Source organism: Bison bison, unplaced genomic scaffold (assembly GCF_000754665.1).
Source record: "Bison bison bison isolate TAMUID 2011002044 unplaced genomic scaffold, Bison_UMD1.0 scf7180017864458, whole genome shotgun sequence".
NCBI lineage: Eukaryota > Metazoa > Chordata > Mammalia > Artiodactyla > Bovidae > Bison > Bison bison.
Genome location: NW_011495020.1, coordinates 8,350,254 through 8,365,367, shown reverse-complemented (window position 1 = coordinate 8,365,367; position 15,114 = coordinate 8,350,254). Strand labels below are relative to the sequence as shown.

The 15,114-nt window shown below is 42.5% G+C and overlaps 1 long non-coding RNA gene across 1 annotated transcript; it reads right to left on the bottom strand.

The window, feature by feature from the left end:
- Nucleotides 1-1,038: 1,038 nt before the first annotated feature.
- Nucleotides 1,039-9,612, bottom strand: LOC105002860. Its single transcript, XR_827037.1, has 3 exons — nucleotides 9,589-9,612; nucleotides 4,115-4,222; nucleotides 1,039-1,159 (listed from the first exon to the last, which is right to left on the bottom strand). It is a non-coding gene; the product is annotated as an uncharacterized LOC105002860 (long non-coding RNA).
- Between the last annotated feature and the right edge of the window lie 5,502 nt (nucleotides 9,613-15,114).

The window sequence follows — 15,114 nt, the reverse complement described above, 5'->3', positions numbered from 1 at the left end:
CAGTCGTGTCCGACTCTTTTCGACCCCATGAATCGCAGCACGCCAGGCCTCCCTGTCCATCACCAACTCCCGGAGTTCATTGAGACTCACGTCCATCGAGAAGTGAATATAGGAGTCTCTTTATAATTCAGAATCTTTTCAACAGAAGATGCCTGGTAAATCTTTGCTAGTTCTAGCTCTGAGTCAGCTCAAAATGCTACATCATACTAAGGCCTTTGTAATTAGTGTGGGGGAGGTACTGAAGTATGGTTCAATTAAAACATTTCAGAACACAGCCTTTCTGCCTCCAGAAATAGTTGAATAAAAAAAAAATATTAAATTCTAAATGGCAAAAGTAACAGGTAATGTACCACATGGGAGAGGGGGTGTACTTCAGAGTGTGCCGAGGGCATTATGGAACATCCTGCTTTTTGAGTAATACAGCATTAAAGGAATGAAGCAAAGAAAGCAAAAGACAAGTAGCCTTAAAGAGGGAAAACTGTTTTGAACACAAATCGCCTTACAGGGACTTCTTTTTCAAGGCAGTGGCAATTCCTCACTCTCTTTTTCTTGGGCAAGCTTATGGAATGTTCGAAATGATCAACTGTGAGAAGAATGAGGAAGAGCTTTCCACAGTGAGGGTTTAACGGGCTGAAGGAACTAGAGGAAACCCAGTGTGGCTGGAGAGATGATGTGAAAAGGCTAGGTCAATGAGATGCCTCTGGAGGGTGATAACCCAGAAGAACCACGGGCTGATGACTTACCATGGCACCTCCGACCCCGAATGTGATGCTCAGAAACAGAACCTATCCAAAATGAATCACCCACATTTATTTACTCATGAGAAAACCTCAGATGAACCCAGATGGAGGAGTGTTGTGTAAATGACAGGTCTGTACCCTTCCAAAGAGTCTAATGTTACAAAAGACAAAGTAAATATTTGCTGGGGGCCAGATCCTGGAAGAAAAAAGAATGCTATAAAGCATATTTTGGGCGCAACTTGTGAATTTTGACTATGGACTATAAATTAAATAATAGTATTGAATCAATGTCAAATTTCCCAATTTGATCATTGTACTGTAGTTACTGTGTTAAGAGGTTGCTCTTGTTCTTGGAGGATACAGGCTGAAATGTTTAGAAGTGAAGGGCCATGATGTCTCCAGTGTACTCTCCAGTGTATCTGCAAAAATAATAATGTGAATAATAATAGTAATAATAATAAGACATACATATTTAAAGAGAGAAAGCAAATACGGCAAAATATTGCAATCAGTAAATCCAGGGAAAGGGTATATAGGTGCTTATTACTCTATTCTTGCAACTTTTCTGTAGGTTTGCAATTTTTCAAAATAAAAAGGTAAAAGTAATCCCTCAGGCTTCTGTACCATGAATGGCCTTTCTGGGTGGCATTATTGGTAAAGAACTCTCCTGCTGATGCAAGAGGTGCAAGTGACGGGCATTCTATCCCTCAGTTGGGAAGATCCCCTGGAGAAAGGAATGGCTACCCACTCCAGTATTCTTGTCTGGAGAGGAGCCTGGCAAACTTCAGTCCATAGCGTCGCAAAGAGCTGGACACAACTGAAGCAACCTAGCAGGCAGGCACCATGAACGGACTGTACGTGTGCATGCTCAGTCATATCTGACTCTTTGCAACCCCATGGATTGTAGCCCACCAGCCTCTCTCTCCATGGAATTTTCCAGGCAAGAATACTGGAGTGGTTTGCCATTTCCTACTCCAGGGGAATCTTCCCAACCCAGGAGTAGAACCCACATCTCTTGGGTCTCCTGTATTGGCAGGTGAATTCTTTACCACTGCGCCACCTGGGAAGCCCATGAGTGAATGGATTGGAGGAAGCAGTAAAGAAGGTTGGTCCAGACAAGACATAAAGTAGGCTGGACTAGGCTTTTGGCAACAGACATGGAGAGATGCCTATGTGATTGTCATATGTCTTGTAGGTGAAGGAATGACATTTACACTTGTGACTGTGACAAGCTAAATGTCAGCTCCTTTCTAGCTGCTGTATTGGCAAAATATTACCTTTCAACACGTTATAATAATCACTAAAATCACCATATGCATAAATGTATATGTGCTATCGGAGAAGGCAATTATTACAAACTATATACGAATAACTTGTTTCTACTTAGGTAACAAATGCTTATGGGTGAACTGTCACCACAGGCCAGAGTCTGTGATCCAGTAGGTGTGGGGTGAGATCCAGGAAATTACATTGAAAGCTTCTAGATGGTTCTGATGTAGTCAGGTTGGGGAACAATGGCTCCGGAAACCCAAATCCATTCTAGTCTGGGTTTGGATTCTAGCCTTTCACCCTGTCGCCTCTCAGTGTTTCGCAAGAAGCCACCCTCAGCCTAAGTGGATTTATTAATCACTGTGACAGGGATTATCTGACAGACAGACTAGATGATTCAAGAGACCCTGACGTCAAAGCAGGAGGAGATACTCTCACTCTCATTAAGGACTTTAGCTCAACCGTAGCTTCTTAAATTCTCTCTCCAAGTCCTACCCTTCAACTTTTCAATTTACAAATTTTATCTCAAGAATAGTAGAATAAGAATACATTTTGTGGCATTGACAATTTAAGTCATGTGACCTTAGCAACAGTTACAAAACAACCCCAATCAAGGAAAAACATTTCAGCAAGAAGGCGAGTTTCACAAGTGGACCAGATGGAAAGTCTATATGCTGGTGGAAAGGAAACAACAGAAAACCACACACTATCAGTTTTCAAGCCTCTCTCTTGGCTCTCAGACACTTGAAAGAATTTCAGACACCAGATGAGGATAGACATCAAGTCTACTATGCTATAATGATGACTCCTTAGATGATGGCTCTAGCGTCTACATACATTAAACCAACAGGAAACTAAGAAATCTCTAAGTATTCATAAACCAGACTAGTTCTGAAGTTCCGTGTTCATTCCTGTCCAAGATTTAGAGTCCCTCTAATTTCCCCAAGTGCTTCCCTGGACTAATGCAACATTTGCACATAGACAGCTAAATCTTCCAAGCCTACAGGTATAAATCCTTCCTGCACTAAGGGGGAAAGTTGTAAGTTTAAATTAAAAATGCTGTTTGCATAAAGATATATGTACAAAGATACTTATTGCAAGGTTGCTTATCACAGCAAAAAAGGACCTAAATGTTTTTAAATAAGTTATGGTATGTCCATGTTATGGAACTGTATGCAGTACCTTTTTTTTTTTTTTTTTAATGAAGTAGCTCAGGTACATAAAGATCTCCAAGGCTATTAAGTTGGGGGAGAGGGAAGCAAGTTGCAGAATAATATTTTAAAACATTTACATTTTCTCTTTCTTTTTTTGGACTCACCTCGTGGCATGCATGATCTTAGTTCCCTGCTGCTGCTAAGTCACTTCAGTCATGTCCAACTCTGTGCGACCCCATAGACGGCAGCCCACCAGGCTCCCCCGTCCCTGGGATTCTCCAGGCAAGAACACTGGAGTTGGTGACCAGGGATAAAACCCCCTACATCCCCTACAGTGGAAACAAGGAGTCTTAACCACTGGACCACCAGGGAAGTCCCACATTTATGTTTAAAAATCAAAACTAAATACATATGTACATGTTAATATTATCTCTGGCACACAGATGTGTGTTAATGCAAGAAAAGGTCTAGAAGAGTCTTCTACAACTTTCATTAGTAGTTATCTCTGGAGAAAGAAACAGAGTTGGGAGAAAGGAGAAACTTTCATTTTTACTCTATTTAACCAGGTCTTGTTGAATTTTTAACTATAATCATGATTCGTATGTCACTTCTATAATTTTCTAATTATTTATATGTAACTTAAATGTACAATAAAAAAATGGCAGCTGGTTTACTGGGCCAACCTTCAGCGGGTGGACAGGGACAAAGAAGCCCTCACCCCAGGCCCCCCGTTCACTATCCCTCTGGGCCCAGGAGTGAACAGTATCTGGGAGTCTGGGACACAGCAAGCTGACTGCCCCTCGCTGAGCCCCACGGCCACAAAGGCCTGCAGCCGGCAAGCCCCTCTGTCCTGCAGGGGCAGAAACAGCCCCTGTGGGGACAGCACTGATTCATTAGACACCAGCATCAGCTTCCCACTCCCGGGGACAAACTGCTCCCAGAGATACTTACAGAAGTTTGCACAAAATGCAAGGGTGACAGCTTGATGATCTCGGGTCTCTCTGCTCTCTTTTTTGTTGACTTGCCTCAAACAACATTCACCTATGCTGAGACTCCCACCTGCCCAAAGGGAAAAGAAGATATCAAACGTTAACTTTAGAACTGGCCATGGTAGAGGCCCAATATGAGGTGGTGTCTTTCCAGAGGAGATGATACTTTAAAAGGATCAAAGAATTAAGCTAGATGGTTTTAGCATTATCTCATTTCTTTCATTAGATTAATCCAGGCAGGGCTTCCCTGGTGATCCTGTGGTTGGGAGGCCCCTTGAAATGCAGGGGAAACCAGTTCAATCCCTGGTCTAGGGAAGATCCCCTGTGTCACAGAGCAACTGAGCCTATGGGGCACAGCTACCGAGCCCGAGCTCTAGAGCCTGCAGGTTCTGACTGCTGAAGCCCAGGAGCCCTAGAGCCCGTGATCCGAAATAAAAGAAGCCACTACAATGAGAAGCTCTGCAATGAGAAAGCCAAGCACCCCAACAAAGAGTACATCCCACTTGCCGAAGCTAAAGAAAACCTGCACACAGCAACGAAGACTCAGAACAGTCAAACATAAATAAATTAAATTATATTTATATACATCAGATCAGATCAGTCACTCAGTCATGTCCGACTCTTTGCGACCCCATGAATTGCAGCACGCCAGGCCTCCCTGTCCATCACCAACTCCCGCAATTCACTCAGACTCACGTCCATCGAGTCAGTGATGCCATCCAGCCATCTCATCCTCTGTCGTCCCCTTCTCCTCCTGCCCTCCCAGCATCAGAGTCTTTTCCAATGAGTCAACTCTTCGCATGAGGTGGCCAAAGTACTGGAGTTTCAGCTTTAGCATCATTCCTTCCAAAGAAATCCCAGGGCTGATGTCCTTCAGAATGGACCAGTTGGATCTCCTTGCAGTCCAAGGGACTTGCAAGAGTCTTCTCCAACACCACAGTTCAAAAGCATCAATTCTTCAGCACTCAGCTTTCTTCACAGTCCAACTCTCACATCCATACATGACAACAGGAAAAACCATAGCCTTGACTAGACAAACCTTTGTTGGCAAAGTAATGTCTCTGCTTTTGAATATACTATCTAGGTTGGTCATAACTTTCCTTCCAAGGAGTAAGCATCTTTTAATTTCATGGCTGCAGTCACCATCTGTAGTGATTTTGGAGCCCAGAAAAATAAAGTCTGACACTGTTTCCACTGTTTTCCCATCTATTTCCCATGAAGTGGTGGGACCGGATGCCATGATCTTTGTTTTCTGAATGTTGAGCTTTAAGCCAACTTTTTCACTCTCCACTTTCACTTTCATCGAGGCTTTTTGGTTCCTCTTCACTTTCTGCGATAAGGGTGGTGTCATCTGCATATCTGAGGTTATTGATATTTCTCCCGGCAATCTTGATTCCAGTTTGTGTATCTTCCAGTCCAGCGTTTCTCATGATGTACTCTTAAAATAAGAATAAATGATGTTGTCTGGATTAATCCAGACAACATCATTTATTCTTATTTTAAATATGTGCTTAAGTGGAAGATTTGATGGGTACCATTTTGTTCAGGCAGTTCTATTAATGAATTAATGACAAAATAACAGCAAATACTTTCCAAACACATTCCAACATTGAATGTACTTAATGCCCTGAACACAAGAGTAGGTATTGTGTTATATGCCTGACATACTTCATCTCATGTAATCCTCACAATGACATTGGATGTGAGTGTTATTTTCATTATCTGTTTGACAGACGAGGAAACTGAGACTGACGAATAATACAGAGCTGGTAAGCAGCAGAGCCCATATCCTGATTTGTGTTCATTGGATTTTAGAGCCTGCAGCTGTGTTATTAGAGGGAAAGGTCTAGCGTTTGCCTACAATGCAGGACACCCAGGTTCAATCCCTGGGTCGGGAAGATCCTCTGGAGCAGGAAATGGCAACCCACTCCAGTATTCTTGCCTGGAAAATCATTTTCACTTTTCTATTCCGCAGATAAACAGAAGTTCTAAACTACCTCATTATTTATACCTGGAATTCGAACCAGATAGCTCGAGTGGTACCAGAACAAAGTGCTCCAGAAAGATTCTCAGTGTACTCCGGAAGTCCCAGCTTCAGTTTTCTCATCTCTAAATGGGAATGGTGATACCAGACCCTGTCTCAGAGTGGTGAGACCCCAAGGAGGAAACTCATACAAAGAGCTTAGCTTAGTATCTGGCACATAGCAGTTGCTCAATAGATATGTAGTCAAAATAACTAATACTTGCAAAAGCATGCCAGGGATTATATCAGCTAGGCTAGCTTACCAGTACAGCCAGCAAACGGACAACTTCGTAGAAAGCACGGTGTGAGCCATGGGATACTGAATGTGGAAGTCTTGATGGAAGGACTATTAAGTCCATGTTCTTGATGATTCTCTTTTGAACTGGAACATACCCTCTTTATACCAATGCGGGAGCAGAGGGGAGGGAAGGGAGACAGGAATGCAGGGACCTAGGCAGAACAAGCTGGCTGCTGTACCCTCCTCTCCATCCTCCCACCAACAGTCTTAGAGAAGACTCCCACCAATCTTAGTGAAATTGAGTTACAGTGAGTTCAACACTATTTGAAAGTTGTAACACAGCTCTCACCACAAAACAAAACATTGTAACTATGCGAGGTGATGGATGTGTTAACTAACCTTACTGTGGTATTTATTTGCAGTACATACATATGTCAATCATTACATTGTATATCTTAAACATACACAAAGTTATCTGTTAATTGTATCTCAATAAAGCATAAAAAAAAATAGTTCAATGCTTTCTCTAAAAGGGGAAAAGCCATGATGGTGCCCTATTAAAGGCTTAAAGATGTTTGGGTAAGGAAATAAAAGGAAGCCTTACCTTTTTAACATCAGATTGTTGGTTTTCAAACTGTGTTTCATGGAACCTTGCTTTGGGGGTTCCACAAATGTGTTAAGATTTCACTTATAAAATACAACTTGGTTAAATAATCAACAGATATACTCAAGGGTGTTATAAATCAAATTTAAACTCATTGGAAGACCCCAACTGAGATAAATTGGGAGGTTAGCTTATTTTTATGAAGACCTCAAAAGTTCTTCTACTACCTTCCTTTATTGTAAAGAATCTTGGATAATACAAGACAGTTGTTTACAAAACAACAGAAACAAAAGAGGAATTTGCAATTATATATTTGTGTGAACTCGGATTGTCTTAATCCTCTGTGAACAAAAACAAAATTCAGATACAAACTGAATGCTGAGACCAATAGCAGATTGCCACTTCCAAAATTTCATGTTCTTCAAGTAGCCATTTTGTTCTCATTAACTTTCAAAATTTATTTATAAAAGAACCATACACTAGGACTTCCCCGGTGGCTCATCTATAAAGAATCTGCATGCCAATGCAAGAGATGCGGGTTCAATCCCTGCGTTGGGAAGATCCCCTGGAGAAGGGAATGGCAACCCACTCCAGTATTCCTGCCTGGGAAATCCCATGGACAGAGGAGCCTAGTGGGCTACAGTTCACAGGATCACAAAGGAGTTGGACATGACTTAGTTATTAAAGAACTCTACCAATAAAATAACATATAAAATACTATGTACATATTTACAATAGTAAGGTTTTACGTAACATTTTATTTTTCAAAAAGATTATGGTACTATTACTAAATGAAAAGTTTGAGAATTTCAGCCTTTGATCATTTGAACAATGGAACAGAGAAGGTGAGTTCCTTGTATAAAACCCTCTGGATCCTGCCCTACCTTGACTACTAAGACCAACTCTTTTCTCTTTCCTGCCCAATGCCCTGAAGCTCTGCAGGCATCAGGTAGACAGAGATTCAGGAAAATGAAATGGACCTGTAGTCCTCTTCTGCTGCGAGGGTCCACCGTACAGAACTGTGACCCTGCTTCAACGCCTGGCAACTTCTACCAGCCCCACCTCCTTATTTTAGGTAATTCTGACTTGGAAAACAATGAAGCAAGTCTTGCTAAGGTCTCAGGGCTTCCAGTTCTTAACATGACTATGGAAAACTTGCATTCTTATCCAGGAACGTCCTTCCTCTCTCTTGCATTCTTCAGTTTAATCCATTAACCGGTGAAAACAGCTAATGACACGTCATGAGGAAAAATACCAACAGGAAAAGCCAGAGACAAACAAATGTTGAGACTAACCCCATCTCTTTGGGGAAATTCCAGAAGTAGGGGGCAGATGGAAAAGTGAAAACCTGTAACAGAAAGCATGTGAAACAGCCATGGGCTTTTTCACTTTTGCATATATACATGTGAGATCATGCATATTCTATAGTAAAGTGCCATTATTTTTGTTATAATTTTCCAAATAAATGTGGTCACCTTCAAACACTACAGCTTAAGTTCCACTATATTTCACATTATTTAGCCACTATACAAAGTAAGCTTATTTCAACCACAATGCCTCTGTATCACCAAAAAACTAACAAAACCCTGCATTATGTGAGGACATTTCAACTAAGAGGAATGACACAGTATTTCAAGTCAGAGGAACAAACAACTAGGCAGATAATCCCTTAGAGACGGTGGTTAATGCAAGCCATACTACACCGCACATGTCATCTTCTACCAGTTTAGATATTCTGAAGAGTGGAAAGTTTGTTAGTTTGGTAACTTTCCAGTATGATCTGAGAGTTCTGTCTGAAACAGGAATAGCCATAGTTAACTGGTGAAGCTGAGCTCCAGGTTCATGGAGGTTCAGAAATCCATTCTATTCTGTATCCTACTTTTGTACATGTTTAAAATTTCCCATAATAAAGTTTTAAAATGTATCTGCCTTCCTTGAAATCTATTTTAAAATAGATGCTTTCAGCCAGCTTCATCTAACTCTTCCTGTGACAGAAGTCACATGCTAACCAGCCTCGCCTACGAAGATTAACACACGTTCTTTCTCCCTGTTCCCTTCCGCTCCGCTTTGCAATTTTTCTTTATTGAATGTTCTCACACTTCTAACATTCACTATTCACACTCCTCTTCTTAGATTTCACTACAGACTTTCCATCCAATACTTCACTTCCTATATATCCAGAGAAGAGAAAAATACTGAGTCTGATGTAATTAAAGTTCTATTACATATGCTAAAGTTTGGGGTCAGCAGATAGGATTACAAATACAGGTCTCTACAAGAATAATGTAAGACTGCTCCAAAATGCAAAACAATTTCCCAGAAAATCTCAAACCATCAGCTCCCTGTGAGGCCTCACAGGCTTTATCACAAAAATCAATAGCTTGTGAAGAACTTTAGCCAAAATGTGCATAGCAAAATAAAATCTGGAGAAGATTCTTGAGATTCCTTGGACTGCAAGGAGATCAAACCAGTCAATCCTAAAAGAAATCAATCCTGAATATTCATTAGAAGAACTGATGCTGAAACTGAAGCTCCAATACTTTGGCCCCATGACGCAACCAGCTGACTCACCAGAAAAGACCCTCATGCTGGGAAAGATTGAAGGCAGGAGGAGAAGGGGACGACAGAGGATGAGATGGATGGATGGCATCACCGACTCAATGGACATGAGTTTGAGTAAGCTCTGGGAGATGGTGAAGGACAGGGAAGCCTGGCATGCTGCAGTCCACGGGGTGGCAGAGTCAGACACAACTGAGCGACTGAACAACAAGAACAAAAATAAAATAGCATGTTTGCACTCTAGTTGGACTGTAAGGAGTAAATTATGCCTTGTCACCTTAGCTGGCTTTCTGTGGGCAGCTCTCCTGTCACTTCCCAAAAGAAGACAGTAGCTCTTAGATCTTTGATTTAAACCCTTACATCACTTTCTCAAAGATGTCATTATTTTTCTTTCCTTCCATATTTTTTCTTCCCTTTCTGCTTTGTGACATTAACAATCTAAGTTAGACCAGGAACCAATAGTCCTCTTCTCTCTAACTCCTGCTAGACTTCATGCTCTTGTTTTCATCTTTCTCTAGCCATGACACTTCAGAGGTGAACAGGACAGTCTCTGTCTTCAAGGAGGTTTCTTTCCTCTCTCCTTTGACCCTGTGTTGCCCCATCTTGCTGAAAGATGACGGCCTGTTTAACTTAACCCTTGGCTTCGAGCCAAGGTAACTGTTGTCAGATTTTAGGTTGGCTTGTTTCTATTAAAAACCCATGGACAAATAATGTATATAAAATAAAAGCAAGACATGTCCAACAATTTTGAGAAAAAATCAGGAGCTATTTTAGACCATCACCACTAGAGGGCACTAGACCCAGCACAAGTCTTCAATCACCTCTTCTGCTACCTGTCTTCATCCTCCTCTGCTCTTATTCCAACCCAACTGTATGCTTCTAAATACAGAGCTCTTTGGCACATACAGAAGATCTGGAAAGAACTGAGACCTTGTCTGCTATAGAAAATTGGAATTCCTGAAGGAGATTTTGTACTCTTCCTACAGGTGGAGCTCAGGCCCCATCTTACTGGTTTCAGACCCTGCCCCAAACAGGGGTTCTGACAGTGAACTCAAGGGCTCTAGAGACAGACACAGCTGAGCCTGAGGGAGTCTAAGCGTAGGTATGGGGGTGCCAGGAATCCGTAAGCAATAAATAAATAGTGTTACCATATCCTGCTCATAATCATATTAAATTCCTCTTCTGCTTTCTAGCAGTTTCTACACATCATGGCCCTGTTATCTCTTTCTTTTACAGGTTAGGGAAAAATGAGGCCCAGATTCATCCAAAGCTACTTGTAAGAAGCCTCCTTGGCAATCAGCCCTACACCTGCATTCCCTCTGGGTGGGAGTCACTGCAGATTGAGGTCTCAGGACGCTCATGACAACCTTGAACTGGCTTTCTCCTTTGCAGCCATGAGGTCAGCAGCCACAGGCTGACCCCAGGAAGCAGCTGACCTCTCAGTCCAGCAAGTCCTGACTCCATGCTCTCCAGCCAGACCTCCAGGACTACAGCTGTGGTTCACAAGTGTGTTTAAAGCTCAGAGAGACCACACACTGTGGGGGAAGCATGGGGGATTTCAGTAAGAGGCTGTTAGAACTTAAACAGGATCAAGGCTTTGGTTTGGCGATTTGGGGTAGGGTTCAAGGAACAGGGTTTAGCTCTGGACCAGGTACTGTCAGGAAGCAGGGCTAGTCCTTTGCTTGTGTATCTTAATAGATCTCACCCAGGACAGATGGGAGTGGTGCTGACGCCATCACTGGTCCAGTAGCAGCAGTGACTGGGAACTGGTCCAGGAGGGAGGTTTGGTATTTTGTGGTTTTCAGGGATCTGGTTTTTGTCCACACTTGGGCAAACTTACAAAGTGGTCTTATTTCATTTCATCATGATCACACCATGACCTTGTCTGAGGTTGGTGTCCTGTGAGACTGTTTATGTCTAGGAAACAGCACAGCCCATCTTTAGACAACATCCCAGGCATAATTGTCACTGGCTATCTGGCTACTGGGGCTTTTTTTTTTTTCCACTCAGCTCTTTTTTGTTTTGTCTTTTATGCCTGGAAGATGTTGTGGGGATTAGATTGAATGAAATAGTATAGCTACACTACCCCACAACCTCCTATTTAAGTAACTGAGCTCTCATGTGCATTCTATTGTCTTGGCAATTGCATCTCTATCTCCCTTGAGGACCTACAGAGAAGGGTCCCTCTGCCAAACACCACTCATTAGCATCCCAACCGCAACATTATGACCAACATCTGACTCAGGTTGGTAAGTCAACATCAACAGGTGACAAAGTCTTAACATCATCCAAGCAGGACACCACAGTCAGGACGTGAACTCAGACCTTCTGCTTCCTGACCCTCTGCCTTTCGCACACGCTACAGTGACAGCACCAGTGGACGACAGCCTGCACTGGAACCTGGATTTGTGACTCCAAGTCCAGCTGGGCTTTCTCAAACTGCTATTGAATCGAGTCTGAAGTTTTACTATTAGAGATCAAAGTCAGGACGACAGAAAGGCCATCAAGCCCGTAGGTTGTCTGTCAGCTGGGGGAACTTGTGGGGCTCACTGGGATTCCCCCTTGACCCTGCAGGGCAAACGCACAGACTGGGACAGACATTGCAGTGACACCTGAGGTCAGAAGCTATGCAGTCACGTTAGAAGGTAATCATCAGTATGTTCCTATTTTTTTGTTTGGGGTTTTATTTTTAGTGATCTTTTCTAAGATTTTTTTTTTCTTGACATACACCATTTTTAAAGTCTTTATTGAATTTGTTACAATATTGCTTCTGTTCCATGTTTTGTTTTTTTTTTGGCCTCAAGGCATGTGGGGTCTTAGCTCCCCCGCCAAGGATGGAATCTGTACCCCTTGGAAATCCCTGTAGGTCTCTATCCGTTCCTTCCTCTTTTGTTCTCTTCTCTTGTGGTTTGATGACCATCTGTAGTGTTACTTGGGTTGCTTTTTCTTTTGCGTGTATCAGTTGTAGTTTGGGGGTTTGCTGTTTCGTGAGGTTTCAATAGAGCAGTCTCTCTCTATATATACAAACATTAGGAGGGTCTCAACCTTTTCCCCTCCTCTTACCCCCTGAAATTCACCCCCCGCCAACTTATTCTACATTCTGTACCAATTCCATTTGAGGGTAGATTCTGCCACGAGCTGCTTCTTCTTAATCTTCCCAGACTCCTCGAGTCTGACACAAAGATCAGGTCAGTCAATGAATGTCCAGGAGGAAGGTTTCTCTCCATTTTACAATCTTCACCCCTTCTTCTGCTGGAGCCTCGTAAATCCAAGTTGGCACTGGCAACATACTTAGGCTAATTTATACTTATTTTTTGTTTTCTGGGCTTTAGGGTAACAGAGGTGGGAAAATATGCACAAACAATTTCTTTTCAAAAAGAGTTTTCAAATTGTTCTATGGGGTTGGTGGGGAGCGAGGAAGAGTCTCTCCTTTACATAAGTCTTATAACCCATCAAAATATATTCTTGTACCCCTCAGCATGGGAAACAAGCAATTCTTAACTCAAGATGGGCTCTACAGTGAAGAGACTTAGCTTTCTGTGGAAGATATGACAGCTCACTCTCAAATTTTTCTAGTGTTTATTTTCATTTATCTCAGCACAGAATGTTCTCTCAGGCAAGGTCAACTAAGAGACACTCTGAAATACAAATACAGTTGAGTTGGATCATAGAAGGAGGGCTTGGTTAAATATATAGAAATAGTGGTTTCAACTATCCTTCCTGCCAAGTCAAATCTACATCTCAGTTTTCTTCTCCAAGCTCCCTATTAGGAGGAGGTTAGAAAAGATTTCCACCCCCAACACAAACGCTTAACCTTCCTGTGCAGTTTCTGTGGAATTTCACACCTCCTTGATCCAGCCCATATGCTCACTTGAGGGAAGGGGAAAAAAGTGAAAGACACATCGATGTAACTTATATGATAACCTCAAGGTTGTTAATAAATACTTTATTAGGAACCATCACATGGATAATAAGCACAAAATTAGGGGCCCTTTTTACAAAATCTAATGTCATTTCTGACTTTGGTGTCTCAGAACCAGAATGAAGCTATCTAACATTTGTTTGTAAGCTCCTAATGTGCTTTGTTCAAAAGCACTATTAAAATATAATGGAATCCAAAACGGGAGCATAGGTTGAAAGGTCAGTAAAATGGCTTGAAAACTCATGCGTGTTTGATTTTGGTGAAGTAAAGTTAGGCTCTCATTATTCGGTAGTCACAGAAGGAGATTTTTTAGATAATTTATTCATAAAATCCTGTGAAGATCTTCAATATTCTGGCTCTTTTAACATGAGCATTAACAAGCAAAATGCCTGAGTCCATCACTGTAACAAAATGGATTTATGTGTTGTTTTAAAAATGGGGTCATCCCTGCTACAAGGAGCTAAAAGGAAGGTGAAGGCGACACAGAGCTCAGGCGAGGAGGAAAGTGGGGACTCCAGGAAGGCGACCCAGGGGGAAAAAAGAGCTGGCTGCTTCACCCACAGCACCAGCTGCAGCAGTGCCCGTTTGCACCAGAAGACCCAGGCCGAAGACCAAAATGTAGCAGGTTGTGATGGCTTCCGCTGCGCACATTATTTCCACAATTTAAATTTCTTTTCCACAGAACTTTTTTTTTCTGAGGCAGGATACTAGAAAGGGGATTCTATCTGCTTCACCTTTTTACCTCCCAACTCCTGTCCCCATGCCTAGCACTTCCAGGTGCTAAGTGATGTCTTCATTAAAAATCTCTCCAATCTCTCCGTGTTGTGTTTAGTTGCTCAGTTGAGTCCAACTCTGTGCGACCCTATGGACTGTAGCCCACCAGGCTCCTCTATTTATAGGATCCTCTAGGCAAGGACGCTGGAGTGGGCTGCCATTTCCTCCTCCAGGAGATCTTTCTGAGCCAAGGATTGAACTCACGTCTCTTGAGTCTCATGCATGGGTAGGTGGGTTCTTTACCATTAATGCCACCTGGGAAGTCTGGAGGATCTCTAAGACAAGTCTAAGAGTTCTGTCCCCAAGATCAAAATCTTCCCTCAGGAGGAAAAATTATTTAGCAAGCCTTTTAATCTTCATGGGGATACAAGACATGGAAAGGGAAGTCTTCGTCCTCTGTTCAAGGGGTTTGAAGTCTCAGCGAACAGGAGGAGGGAAATTTAGAGAAACGGGCAATTCTCACACCCCAGAAACTGTATTGTGCTGGTGGCAACAGGCTTATCCCATAAACCTTTTCAGCAGATGGACAAAAGGAGGCCACGCAGCTCAGCCAGGTTCACCTGAGCTGCTCTAAGATGGGTGGAACCCAGGAGACTTCAAGGCACATTGCTCTGCTCTTGGTCTATGCGGTTTTATTCCCGTCACTGGGCCCAGGAAAATGTATTCAGATGACAATCTCCTGTCCACACAGGGACCCCTTGAAGTAACTGTTGGGGGAAAAAAACCTTAGACATTTTAACAGCAAGCTTGAGTATCAGCCCTGGGGAGCCACATGCTGAGACCACAAGAAATGGGCCCACACTGCCCCCCTCCAGGTAGGCCAGTGGTGGGACTGGTGTGCA